Raw genomic sequence first — 12,331 nt, forward strand, 5'->3', positions numbered from 1 at the left:
ACAAATTTCGGCTTGGCGACTTCGCTCTTGGTCGTCTCATGTTTCGGGAAAACGACACACGTGCTTTCGTGCGCTCGTCTTTCACTGGCACTAGTAACCACAACTTTAAGCCCATACTAACTGGGGAAAGTTCTGTCTGACTTAATTAATTACCTGACTTAATTAATTACCTGTGGCATGCTTTTCTTTTGGTAGATTTTAGAAAGTACCAGCTCGATTCTGTTTCTATCGGTTCGGTTCTGTTTACTAACGAATGAGGAGAAGGCGCGGCGCTTGAATTGGACGATCTCTCAATCAAAATTGCGCAGCATCGTGGCATGGGACGGCAGGCAGAAAGTATCGCTGTGTAGTGCGTTCGGCTCACCGGTTATTTCCCCCCTGGGGTGTTCAGGCTTGGCGACGGGTCTCCTGCCTTGCTCCTCGCAGGTGTGTAGCGACTCCGGTTGACGCTGGCAAGGTAAGCACACGCCAAGACACGAAACCAGGGGCCGGTCAATGGAGAAGAAGAAGAAGAAAAAAAAAAGAAAAGGTCCGAAAGAGAGACGAGTCTATGCCGCAATCAGCACCGAGCGCGTAACACGCTCAGCGAGCGTGCGGGCGCGCGTGCAGACACACACACACGCACGCAACCAATAAAAAAAAAGTAGCAATATTATGTCGAAGCGTGCTCGTCGTCACGCGGCAGCCGCTCAGTCCGACGTGTGTCCGGAGGGGAGGCGGCCGTCGTCGTGTGTGTGTGTGTGAGCAGCGGGCGACGCTTTTCTTTCAGCCCAGCGTCTCTTTTTAAAGTGCCGACCCCTTCCTTCCTTCTCCTCTTCCCTCTCTCTCTCTCTCTCCTCCACAACAACGTCTCCCAACGGCGGCCAGCCTACTACGTCACCCGGTGGGGGGTTCCGCACGCGCAGCTTCGCATCCCTTCTCTCGAGGCAACGTGGATTTTTCTCCTCCACTCTCCTTCAACCCTCTCCGCTCTCCCCCCCTCGGCGGCTGAGCCGCACCGCCAATGGCGCGGGGCCCCCGGACCCCGCGGAGCCCCGCGGCCGCCCCGGCTCTGCGACGGCGGGCCTTTGCGCCGCGAAGGATCTCGGCTCGCGTCGCGGGGACACAACCTGTGGCCGCCGCCGCCGCCGGCCCCGCAACAGAGCCGACCGACGCGACCCCCTTCCCTCCCCCATCCTTCTCTTTCGCTCTCTCTAGTACGACCCCCTCCACTGACCCCGCGCTCCTCACTCGTCACCGCTGCGCGCCGTTCGCGTATCACCTGTCCACTATTTCTTTCAGGACGGGGCCAGCGCGCCCACGTCGATAGCTGCGCGAGTACGAGAGGCGAACGCCGATGAAGCGTCGTTCTTCGAGTGGCCGCACCGGTGTCTCCTGGTGTGAGCGTGCTACATTTCGAGCGTGGGGCGTGAGAATAAAAGAAGAGAAAGCTTGAAAAGGGACAGTTATGCGTGTATCAATACACCTTAAATTGCTGTCAAGCATACTGAAGCTTGTCAGTATTGTGAAATGAATGATGTGCGAGTAGTGTCGACAGAAAGGCAAAAAAAACTTACGGCTGGCTTTCAGACGAATTGTTTTCTGTAGCTGGGAGTGAACCGTGCGCGTCGCCTCTGTCACGCGGGCATTTCCCAGCGTGGTTCGGTCAATCCAGATTACAACTCGTTGCAAATTGATGTCCGTCACGGGTCATTTTCAAACACTACACTTCGATCGATCTATATTAACTGGCGCTCAATGCTCACTCCATTCAGCGGGAAAATTTTAGTGCAGATCTTATTGCTGGAAACTGCTCACGTGGAAAGTGTACAAGTGGTCATCGAAATGTGATTTGGAAGTCCAGTTGCGTATCTTATGGAGCGTTCCTGTCGCGGATAAGTGGTGTAGAGCTACCTTGCAGGTGCATTTTGAAAGCAGCAAGATAGTTCTTCTCAGTAATCTATCTAAACCTTGCGAGTTCTAAAGCGAATAACTTTATTTGGCTCTTTAGCACGTTTCCGTGGCTGGTGGTCAGTGGGCGGACTCACCACCAATACCAAGGTACCGACGCAAGGGGGGGGCGTGTTCTGGCACAACCAAGGGACCAATATGCGGAGCTCGTTCTTCGCGTAACGCTAAGTAGCTCTTTGAGCTACTTAGCGCTCACACGCTCACACGCGCTGACACGCTCACGCTGACACGCTCCCACGCTCGTGCCGTCGGGTGTGAGCTTTAGATATTACATTAGAGTTTACATGAATCGGTGGATCGGTCGGACAGAGCAACTCTCCTCTCCTCCCACCAGCCTCTCCTGCAGTGACAGTTGCGAGAGAGAGCTCTGTCGAGAGAAAAGGACGGCAGTGTCGTTTCACATCGGCGCTCTCGCCACTGGAGAAGACACAGATATGACAAATCATCTTATATTTGAAGCCGCTACACAACCACCTCAAACGTGCTGTTTAACGGCTCTGTTCTTTACGGAATTACGTAAGGAGACAACGATCGAGCGCTACCTAAATATCCTCACTGAGACAAATATACGCCAGCAAGCGCACTATTCCTCCAATAAAGCGATTAGCTCCTTATAAGAGTTCAGCTATTCGTTTACGTTTACGATCATCTTCGAAGATTTCATGTAACTCTTTTTTAACGCTTGATGGGGCTCTCACTCTTGTTTATTCATTTGGCATTGAAACGGCCGACAACGGTATACGTTTGATGACTGGTCGCCAGGAGACCCTTCAAGAGGTTCTGTCTGACTCTCCTCGCTACAATGTACACACGCGATCACTCATAACAGAGCCAGTTCGCATTAATCACAGACCATTTTCAAATCTAATCACTTTGGAATGCCGAGCTCATAATGCAATGCAGCAGAGGGCGAGGAAGTCACTACTGATGTATTTTATGAACGACAGATTTTCACAAGCAGCTGTAGCCTGAATTGGTGCTCGTTGTACAGCTCGTGACCCTGTGCTGTGCCAGTGTGCGGTTACCGTGACCGGCTGGGATCGCTTGTCTGTGTTTTTGGTTTCTATATATCTCTATCGGCTTTTTTTCATATCTTTTATGTAAAATACAACTTACCTGATTACGCATGCGGTGGCACGAAGTGCGCCACGCGGTGTAAACCCTCTGCGACGTAGTAGGGTGGCGTAAAATAAAGGTTTGCCATAGCGTGCGATAATGCGGTCTGTCTCGCTCCTGCTGCTAAAGTGATTATGCGTCGAATATGGAGTTGCGCAAAGCTCCACTCGGAACAGCTTCTCATTTATGCTTCATTTTATGCCACACATTTACGTCACAGAGATATTGGACGGAGAGCCACGCTTGGCGGGGCTGCGTGCGTAATCAGGTAAATTGAACGGTTACCTTGACCGCCACTTATGTCTGTCTACATAACCACACTGAAATGCAGAAACTCTTAACACGGCTTTTGTGGTGACCCCCTTCAACTTTCCTATGTAAACACCTGCCAAAAAGTTTGAAATATGAAGTTAATTAACGTAAGTAGTCTTATTATTGAATTATCTCATTTTTCTTTCTTTTGTAGGTGATGTCCGCCTGGATAGATAAGTCATCTCGTGAGACGTAAGTTGAGAACATTTTGTAGGCCCGTTTCGTTTTACAAAAATTTTCGAAGTAAAAGCTGTATATTTGTGCAAAAGGAATTCATTGACGAGTGCTTCTTTTGACATATAGATGTCCAAAGTGTTTCATAATATGCACTGACTTCTAACATCGTTTTGTCCAGCAGTGCCCCACGAAGATTTGCTGGGAAAGTATGGGGAACAGCAATGTATAGGTCCATATTTGTAGGATGGATATCTCGAAGTAGTTGCCAGTTTCAAGAGCCCTGCGTAATATTAAGATAGGAGTGTATAGGACAAAGAAATTGAACACACGAAGAAGGAAAGGAAAACGAAAAAAAAAACAAGAAGACAAACCCAAAGGGTAAAGTAAAACAAAGTGAAAATAATAAAGTACGGTAGTAGGAACAGAAACATATATGCCACAGGGCATCGAAGCTTGTGCCAAGTAATTAATTGGCTATCTGTCAAGAACACATTATTTGGCTACTAGCCGAATCACGACCTACGAGAAGTACCGTCTTTCTTTCGCGATATTCACCCTGAATGTCGAATTTCCGGAACAAAAGCCTCAAGGCTGCACTAGTGTACAAGACCCCCTTGTACAAGACCCTGTAGAGGGTGCAGCACCGCACTACGAACGATGCTGTGGCAGAGCCACACCATTTTTAGCGCGTACCGTTCTCATGGAAGTAATTTTCCATGTGGCATCCCAAAGAACCTATTAGACCGGGAGGCTCTCCGGTGGAGGACAAACATCCCTTTGTTTGCAAGTGTGCAGAAAACGTGTAGCCGAGCACCCGGCTGGCAGAGCGCATGTACTTATTTTACTGGTAGGTACCCGGTGACAGCCCTATAGTCTCCCTTACAGAGTCGCGGCATGTGCTCTACAACAACGCCACGTGTGGTCGGACATGGAGCGCCCAGAGACCGCACCTAGAAATTTCGACATGACCCCTTTCTAACCCGATAGCGTTAAGGGTCTGTGTGGCAGCAAATTTGGTGTCGGCGTCCCGTGAGCTAAAACTCCCGTATATATTCAGGTATGTGTATTTGCCACCTGTTGCTATATGACATACGGTATATGCGGGTTAAATTGCTGCACCATACTATAACTAAACTTGCTCATACCTTAACTGTCTTACATTCTTGACAAAGTTATTCTTCGGCATTCTCAGAATGACAGCCCACAAATAAATGTCATAAAACAAAACACCGATCGCGCATGCGTTTTATGCTATATATTCTCAGACTCAAATATTAAAAATGCGCGACAATAACAGAAACCTGAAAATGATGTAATTTTTTTGGCGCGGCTGTAGACTACCTCCAGTATCGGCCCACGCAAGAGGCCGCGTTTCTATCAGAATGCTCGCCTTCGTACATGGAGTTCGCCGCCAGCGTTTCCCGGTAAACATTACGGCTACATAAGGTGCAGTTGTCGGGAAGTACGAGAAGCTGTCAGCGATCTTTGAATGCTATCGCGTTCCACTCTTAATGGTGAAGCTTAATTGTCCTACAATTTTTTAGATGAGAGTCCGCACAAGTGGATCACCAGGCCTAGGGACATCCCTACAAATAGAAAAACCATTGGATTTCCGGCAGCACAGGGCTTCTAACCCACTCCCTCGAGCATACAAGGCAGATGCTCAACCACCAGGCCACCGCACAAGCACTGGATGTTTAACCACTTAGGCAACAGCGGAAATCAAAAATTAAAAAAAAATGTTGCAGTGGCTTAGCTCGGCTATGCCAGGATATACGTAGCGTTAGCAAAGGTTCAGCTGATTATTCTTAGCTTTCCTGGTTGTCTAGATTGTCAAGGATTAGCTTGATTGTCATGCTTACTGCTGCTCCAATGACACGCACAAACGCCAGTCAGAAGCGCAGTGGCTCCAGCGCAGTGTCAGACGGCGACTGCACAGCGAGCGCGCGCCGGCGCCAGTGCGTCTACCACGGCTACGACGTCACTCCTCTGGAATGCGCAGACCGACGGCGGTGAGTCGCGCGCGGCGGCGGCGGAGTGCGCGAGAGGTGCCGGCTCCGGTGGCTCCGGTGCGCAAGCCGTGTGACATCACTGATCCTTGCGCATGCGCAGCACGGCTCTTGATGTGCCGCGCGAAACGGGCTTGGCTAGGCCAGTGTAACTAACGCTACAAAAGGAAAGAAAAATTTCACTGACGATCACGATACTCCCAAATGGGAATCTTGAGCCCAGCTCTATACGTGTTTTCATTTCGCTATATATTGACTGGCGCGGACAATCTGTCTCGCGCAGCACGTTGCCAACGGAGCGAAGTGTGGCGCGACTGCCTCGCTAATCGGGAAAGCACGTGGGTGACGCGTGGGTGGGCGTGATTCACAGCAAGCGCCGCAGACAGACCTCAGCTCATGAAGCGATTTGTTTCCATATATGGTATCGGTGGCGTCACCGGTGAACAGACGGCGTGCTACTACTTTAGCGCCATCACGTATCCATCGTCACCGCAGAGCCCATCTTGCCCGGTACTACGCTTTGCTTCTAACGATTTCGCCATACACTCCTCTTCTTCCGATTTCCTCCTCGCGCTCTCTTCACTATCGCCGTCTTTCATCCCCCGCTGCGCTCCGCGTTCGCACTTTCATCCTTGGCTGTGCTCGTTCACTCGGTTACGATGGACGCCGACCCTCGCTGCAGGAGCGGGCGCGCGCCTAAGAGCTCTAAGAGAGGTCTAAAATGATAGAAGTGCTCAAACACCTCAATGACAAACTTGACGTTTGTCAGGCTCCTATCTGCTACCACCCAATGGAGTGCCACGACGAGTACTAAAAGTAAGGCTATAGCGCATAGAGAAACACAGCATGTCAGATATTAAGCACAAGTGCGCAGCACAGCACTGCCTTCCACAGCAGCTTTCTGTTGCTCAATACGCGCTACATAAAAGTGTCTTTCCGAGCCTGAAAGAAGCCCGCGAATACACGCAAAGTGCCTCGAGTGGCCAGTCACGCGGCAATTTTACGTTTATTCGTGGGCTTCTTTCAAGCTCGGAAAGACACTTTTATTTAGCGCGTATTGAGCAACAGAAAGCTGTATAGGGGGTTTCTCATGTTGCTCTACAATTTTCTCATTGACACTTTTCACCTAATTATAATTGAGAAGTTGATTAATTAATTAAGACTAATTAATTCATTAGGCGGAATTTAACGAATAATCTGAGCATCTCCCAGAGACGGCAAACCACATTACCTTGGTTCTGTTCAGCTACGTAGCCATTGGCATATATTTGAAGTTTGGTCCAAATTTTGTGGGACACCGTGGAGATTCGTCAGTAGGCAGGTTCACTAACCAGAGAACATGCGGTCCAAAAGACTAGTACGAATCACAGTGGCTTGCCTTCCACCTTCAAGGTGACTAGGAACCTGGGACATGAGCTTCGGCCACTGAAAGCATTCAGCTCGTAGCACGATGCAGTAGGTGAAGCGGCATTGCGAATTCGACGCCAAATATTTGAACGCGGCTCTCCTATTTGCCTTTTGTTTGTGAGGTAAGCCTTGTCAATCAGCCCTTTCTTAACGGAGAGCCGACAATCGGCTTATTTTAATTTGCGAGTAGCGTGTCGTGCCAGATCATCGGTAACGCCGGTGGTTAGTCGATCTACCTGCGACATTCAGTCGTACCTGCGACGTTTTTCGAACTTAAGTCACCTTTCAAGTATATTTATTGATTTTCTGGTCTTTGGGCATGCTTTCAGCTGAAAGTTTATTCTCCACAGTCCGCTGGAAAGTACAGTCCTTTTATCCAAAGAGTTTTTGCTGGAGGTGTTCCTCTCGGATGCCGCAGACAAATATGTCTCGTACCTCAACGTCCCGTAGAAACATTTTGCCCTAGCTATTGCTTGTGTTTCCCGTGAAGTTGTGCATCCGTTGTAGAAAGCATGCAAAGAATTACAGTCAGCTGCCAATTTCTTGAACTCTGCAATGTAACAGTCAAGCGATTCTTCTGGCTCTTGGTAAAGATTCTGATCGCACATTTCCTGTACGGTTCGGATGGACTTGGATCAAAGTGCTTCTCTAACGCTGTCACCAAATCTTCGAAGGTGGCCTGATCGGAAGTATTCAGGACTTCTAAAGCGTACAATGGCTTGAATGTGTTGGACAGTAGGTTGATTGGTTGTTCCTCGGGGAACTGGCGCAACTCCCTCCAGGGTATCAGCCATGAATAGGGAGGTGCAAGGACTTGAAAAAAGTAATACTACGTCAGCAAGAGTGCCCGCTTCTCATCCTTGCCATCAATGTTACTCGCTATAAATTAGATTGCATTAGGTCCCACAAAGAAGTTCGATGGTACCATGCAAGCACCACCATTGCCATGGTTACCGGAATTGAGTTTTTTAGCAAAAAAAAACTTATCCCCAATAATTGGGGATAACTGCGCTTCAAATATTGAAGCGCAAGAGTTTTCTCAGTTTGTCAGACTGTCCGGCACCCCAGCGGCCCGAGCCATACTTGGCATGCTGGGACGTAACCCCACGGTCGTCGGTCCCAACGCTGTGAAGCGGCCCAATGACATAAGATCCAATATTTCTATACACCGGATGCCACGCAATATGCATCCGACCTACAACGAAGGACGAAGACGAGTCAGGGGTAAAGCTCTGCTCGCCAGTGCCCGCTTGGACAAGGATCAAACATGCTTCGTAGACGCTGCTTCGTACGCTCAAGAAGAAGCCTTCTCCTCAGTGGTCATCGACTGTGATTCGAAAATCATCAGCTGTGCTACCATCCGCACTTCTAGTTCCAGCGTTGCAGAACAGGTTGCCATTGCTCTTGCATTGACGGACGGTGTACATGACACGATTTATTCAGACTCCAAGACCGCTATCAGGGCCTTTCAGATGGTAGCTCCCCAGGCCCTACGTATCATCCAAAACGCTAAAGACCTCAAACATCACTCATTGGCCTGGTTCCCTGCGCACCTTGGAAATATCGAGGGTGCCTCGCTCAACCCCAACGAGGAGGCACACTCGGCTGCACGAGGTATGACTGACCGTGCGCCGGGTAATGCGTCCTCTCCTGGGCGACCCGAGCCTCTCTGCTCGTAAAACGAGATCTGCAAACACAATTACCTATCAAGAAGACTCCTGCCTCTGCCGCACTCATCTCTGTGCAGGGCCCAGGCAGTCACTCTCAGACTTCTACAAACAAGCACTTACCCGAGCCCTGCTTCACTGCACACAATGTACCCCGAATGGTTCCCAAGCCCGGACTGTCCCCTGTGTGGTGGTTATGCGGACTTCGAGCATGTCCTGTGGGGCTGCGCCTCTGCCGGTCCCCCTTTCACCCAAGAGGAAATGATGACGCTTATTAAGGCCCAAGATCAGACCTCCCAAATCCTGGCAGTCCAGAGGGCCATCAGGTTTGACCTGATGGTCCCCGAGTGGGCCCAGCCAGGTGACGTCGAGTTTACTCGCGTCTATCGTGGACCAAATAAAGTTCACTCACCCACTCACTCACTCACTCACTCCCCAATAACGCGCATTTGGCCAGCAAGAAAATCATCTTTTCGTTTATTGCAGGTGTTCTGTATAGCTGGCTTGCATGCATGCTCCATAAATCAGGGCACTTAACGACACGGGGAGAGGTGCGGAAGCTGGTGGCTAAAGGAACGAGTAATTACAAAGAGCCTCACATTAGAGAGATAAATTTATGCTTTTAAGAAAGAGGAACAATTTTCCTGTCGCTCACCTAACAACGCAAGGGATCTTTTTCTTGTAGCCAAACAGCAGGTGGGGAACTTGCAAAAAAATGCAGCCTCATTAAACATTACAGTTCCTGTGAATACCGTACTGTTCCTCTTTGATTTAAGGTTTTCTATGAATCCTCAAAAACAAGAAGGTGTCACTTAAGCAATAACACTCTGCACTTTAGTTTCATTATAATAAAAATGAGGAAGAAAGTTGATTGAGAAGGTAATGATTGATTGATGATCGGATTTTGTACAAGAATGTGAGACCTTCCAGACTGACAGCTGATCTTGAATTTATGTGGGGTTTTTCGAGTGAATTTTGAAAGATACGCCTGCACTTCCTCAGAACAAGGGAGATGCCTTTTGTAAACCTTAGTAAGCCTCAAGTTAGTTCATGTTATGATTGGTGAAAGTCGCAGCGCAAGAACATTGCTGGTGTTCGTTGCGGACTACTTCCGCTTTATTGCGAACACTTTCTTTCAAAATATGTGAGTGATTTATTATATCATAAAAAGAATTAAACACAGATCATATATGAGTAGTGAATGATGTAAGGACAATTTAGCAGAAATTGTGTACACAAAACCCGAAGTTTCATCGGATGTTTTCCCGAATAAATGCGAAATCACATGCTTTGCAAACTACCGTTTACTCAAGCTGAGAAGTTGCCCCATTTCTGTATAAATTGTTTTTCTTGTGCAATTGGTTTTAGCGAAAATCTCGGGTGACTTACAAGTGCGTTCCAAGAGCGTATTATGTCCTAATATTTGCATTTGATGTCAGTAGTATTTGATTTCCTCAACCTCCTATCTAACGCCATAAGGATATTTAAGGTAAATAAATAAATAAATAAATAAATAAATAAATAAATAAATAAATAAATAAATAAATAAATAAATAAATAAATAAATAAATAAATAAATAATAGATAAATTCCGCAAAGCTCCGCGTTACCTTCAAAGTGCAATGATTAGAGTACGTACAACGATACTCATCATACGCGCATACCTTCCCGTCATCAAATGTGCTAGGCGGAAGTCTATGCAAACAAGCAGAAGAAAGTACGAGCCTTGCATCTACACTTCGATGGCACTCATCACTGGTGCCACGGAGGACTCGCTATTCTAATGAAAGAGGAGCTGAGAAGGGGCTCTAGGCAGTTAAATACGTTAAATTACTAATGATTGGAGCAGAATGTACCTAAGGAGCACAAGAATCGGCCCTCCGAAACGCCAAAATCCACAAAAATAAGGCGTCAACGACCGAAACAAATTTTGACACGTACAGTGGTTATTATGTCAACTAAAGAAGCGATTCCGCCATCTGAGCGGTGGCTTAGCAAGAAGGCGAACGAGGCCAAGGACCCCCTTGCACTCTCAAGAGGAAAAAAAAAAAAAAGAAAAGGTTATCGCCCCGCATGGCGTCAACATGTGGGCTGCATACGTAAGCAGCAAAGACAAGGCGGAAAGGTTGTTAGGCAACTTGTCTCGCGGTTATCCTTTTTTCGTGTTGTAAGCGATCCATTTCTACGAGACCTGTTACAACTTAGATTAATCAATTACCTTCCAGCAATGGTTGCGTCGACATATCTGTCAGTGATGCACCAACGGCTCCTTTTGGGGCTTCTTGAAGGATGTTGTTGAAGGCTTTGACTTTCTAAAGACTCGCTCAGGTATGAATTCTATTGACACTGCCTCCCGCAAAGAAATGTTTCCTGCACTCATAGGCACATTGTTTCCTGATTCACATCATCGTGCGCCTTATTTAGAATACTATTACCTAGATGTAAGTAAGCGTGTCCATCGAAGGATCATTACTACAGGGATCAAAAGGTTTTCCTTTAAGTTACATTCCGCAACACTTCCCGACAAAACCTCGTTAAAAAAAGGCGAAAGCTTGCAATAGGCCCGTAGAAAAGCTCCAGACAAAGCAAAACTGGCCGATTGATTGCGTCTCTTGGTTGTAGCTAGGTTATCTCTCTCTTTCTATCTTTCTCTCTCTCTCTCTCTCGCTCTCATTTTCTCTTTCCCATTTCCAAAGGAAGTTGTGTTGAAATCGCCAGTACAATGCAACCATATGGTTCCCATAAATGCTCGTGCTGCAAGAGTGGTTGTATAGCTCACTTTTTTTTTTCCAGTGGTTATGACGCTCGCTTTCCGACCGTGCGTACCCGAGTTCGAATCCAGCCTTGCGCAGAACGTTATTTATTTATTTATTTATTTATTTATTTATTTATTTATTTATTTATTTATTTATTTATTTATTTATTTATTTATCTTGGGCGGCGAGCGCAGACGCGCCAGGATGACATCACGGCGCATGCGCAGTAGCGCGCAGCTGGCGGGAGCTCGGCGGAGCCGTGTCTGTGTGGCACCGCCTGGTTGCCATGGCTACGGCGCAGCAGTTTCGTGGTACCCGCACAAATTACGGCGGGCTTAAACTGCGGACGACGACGACGCTCTAGCCAATGCTGATGATGATAATTTCGTGGCACACACACAAATTACGGCTGGCTTAAAGTGCGGAAGAAGACGACGCTCGAGCCAATGCTGATGATGATAATTTCGTGGCGCGCACACACAAATTACGGCTGGCTTAAAGTGCGGAAGAAGACGATGACGCTCGAGCCAATGCTGATGATGATAATTTCGTGGCACACGCACAAATTACGGCTGGCTTAAAGTGCGGAAGAAGACGACGCTCGAGCCAATGCTGATGATGATAATTTCGTGGCGCACACACACAAATTACGGCTGGCTTAAAGTGCGGAAGAAGACGACGCTCGAGCCAATGCTGATGATGATAATTTCGTGGCACACGCACAAATTACGGCTGGCTTAAAGTGCGGAAGAAGACGATGACGCTCGAGCCAATGCTGATGATGATAATTTCGTGGCACACACACAAATTACGGCTGGCTTAAAGTGCGGAAGAAGACGACGCTCGAGCCAATGCTGATGACGATAATTTCGTGGCACACGCACAAATTACGGCTGGCTTAAAGTGCGGAAGAAGACGATGACGCTCGAGCCAATGC

At 47.9% G+C, this 12,331-nt stretch overlaps 1 protein-coding gene across 1 annotated transcript in view; it reads right to left on the reverse strand.

The window, feature by feature from the left end:
• LOC119461565 (uncharacterized) overlaps window positions 1-716 on the reverse strand; it is a 297,956-nt gene extending 297,240 nt beyond the window's left edge. The window contains exon 1 of the mRNA XM_037722910.2: window positions 365-716. The gene's annotated coding sequence lies outside the window, so the exon portion shown is untranslated. The remainder of the gene's footprint in view (window positions 1-364) is intronic.
• Between the last annotated feature and the right edge of the window lie 11,615 nt (window positions 717-12,331).

The sequence above is a fragment of the Dermacentor silvarum genome, chromosome 8, assembly GCF_013339745.2.
Source record: "Dermacentor silvarum isolate Dsil-2018 chromosome 8, BIME_Dsil_1.4, whole genome shotgun sequence".
NCBI classification, from domain to species: Eukaryota; Metazoa; Arthropoda; class Arachnida; order Ixodida; family Ixodidae; genus Dermacentor; species Dermacentor silvarum.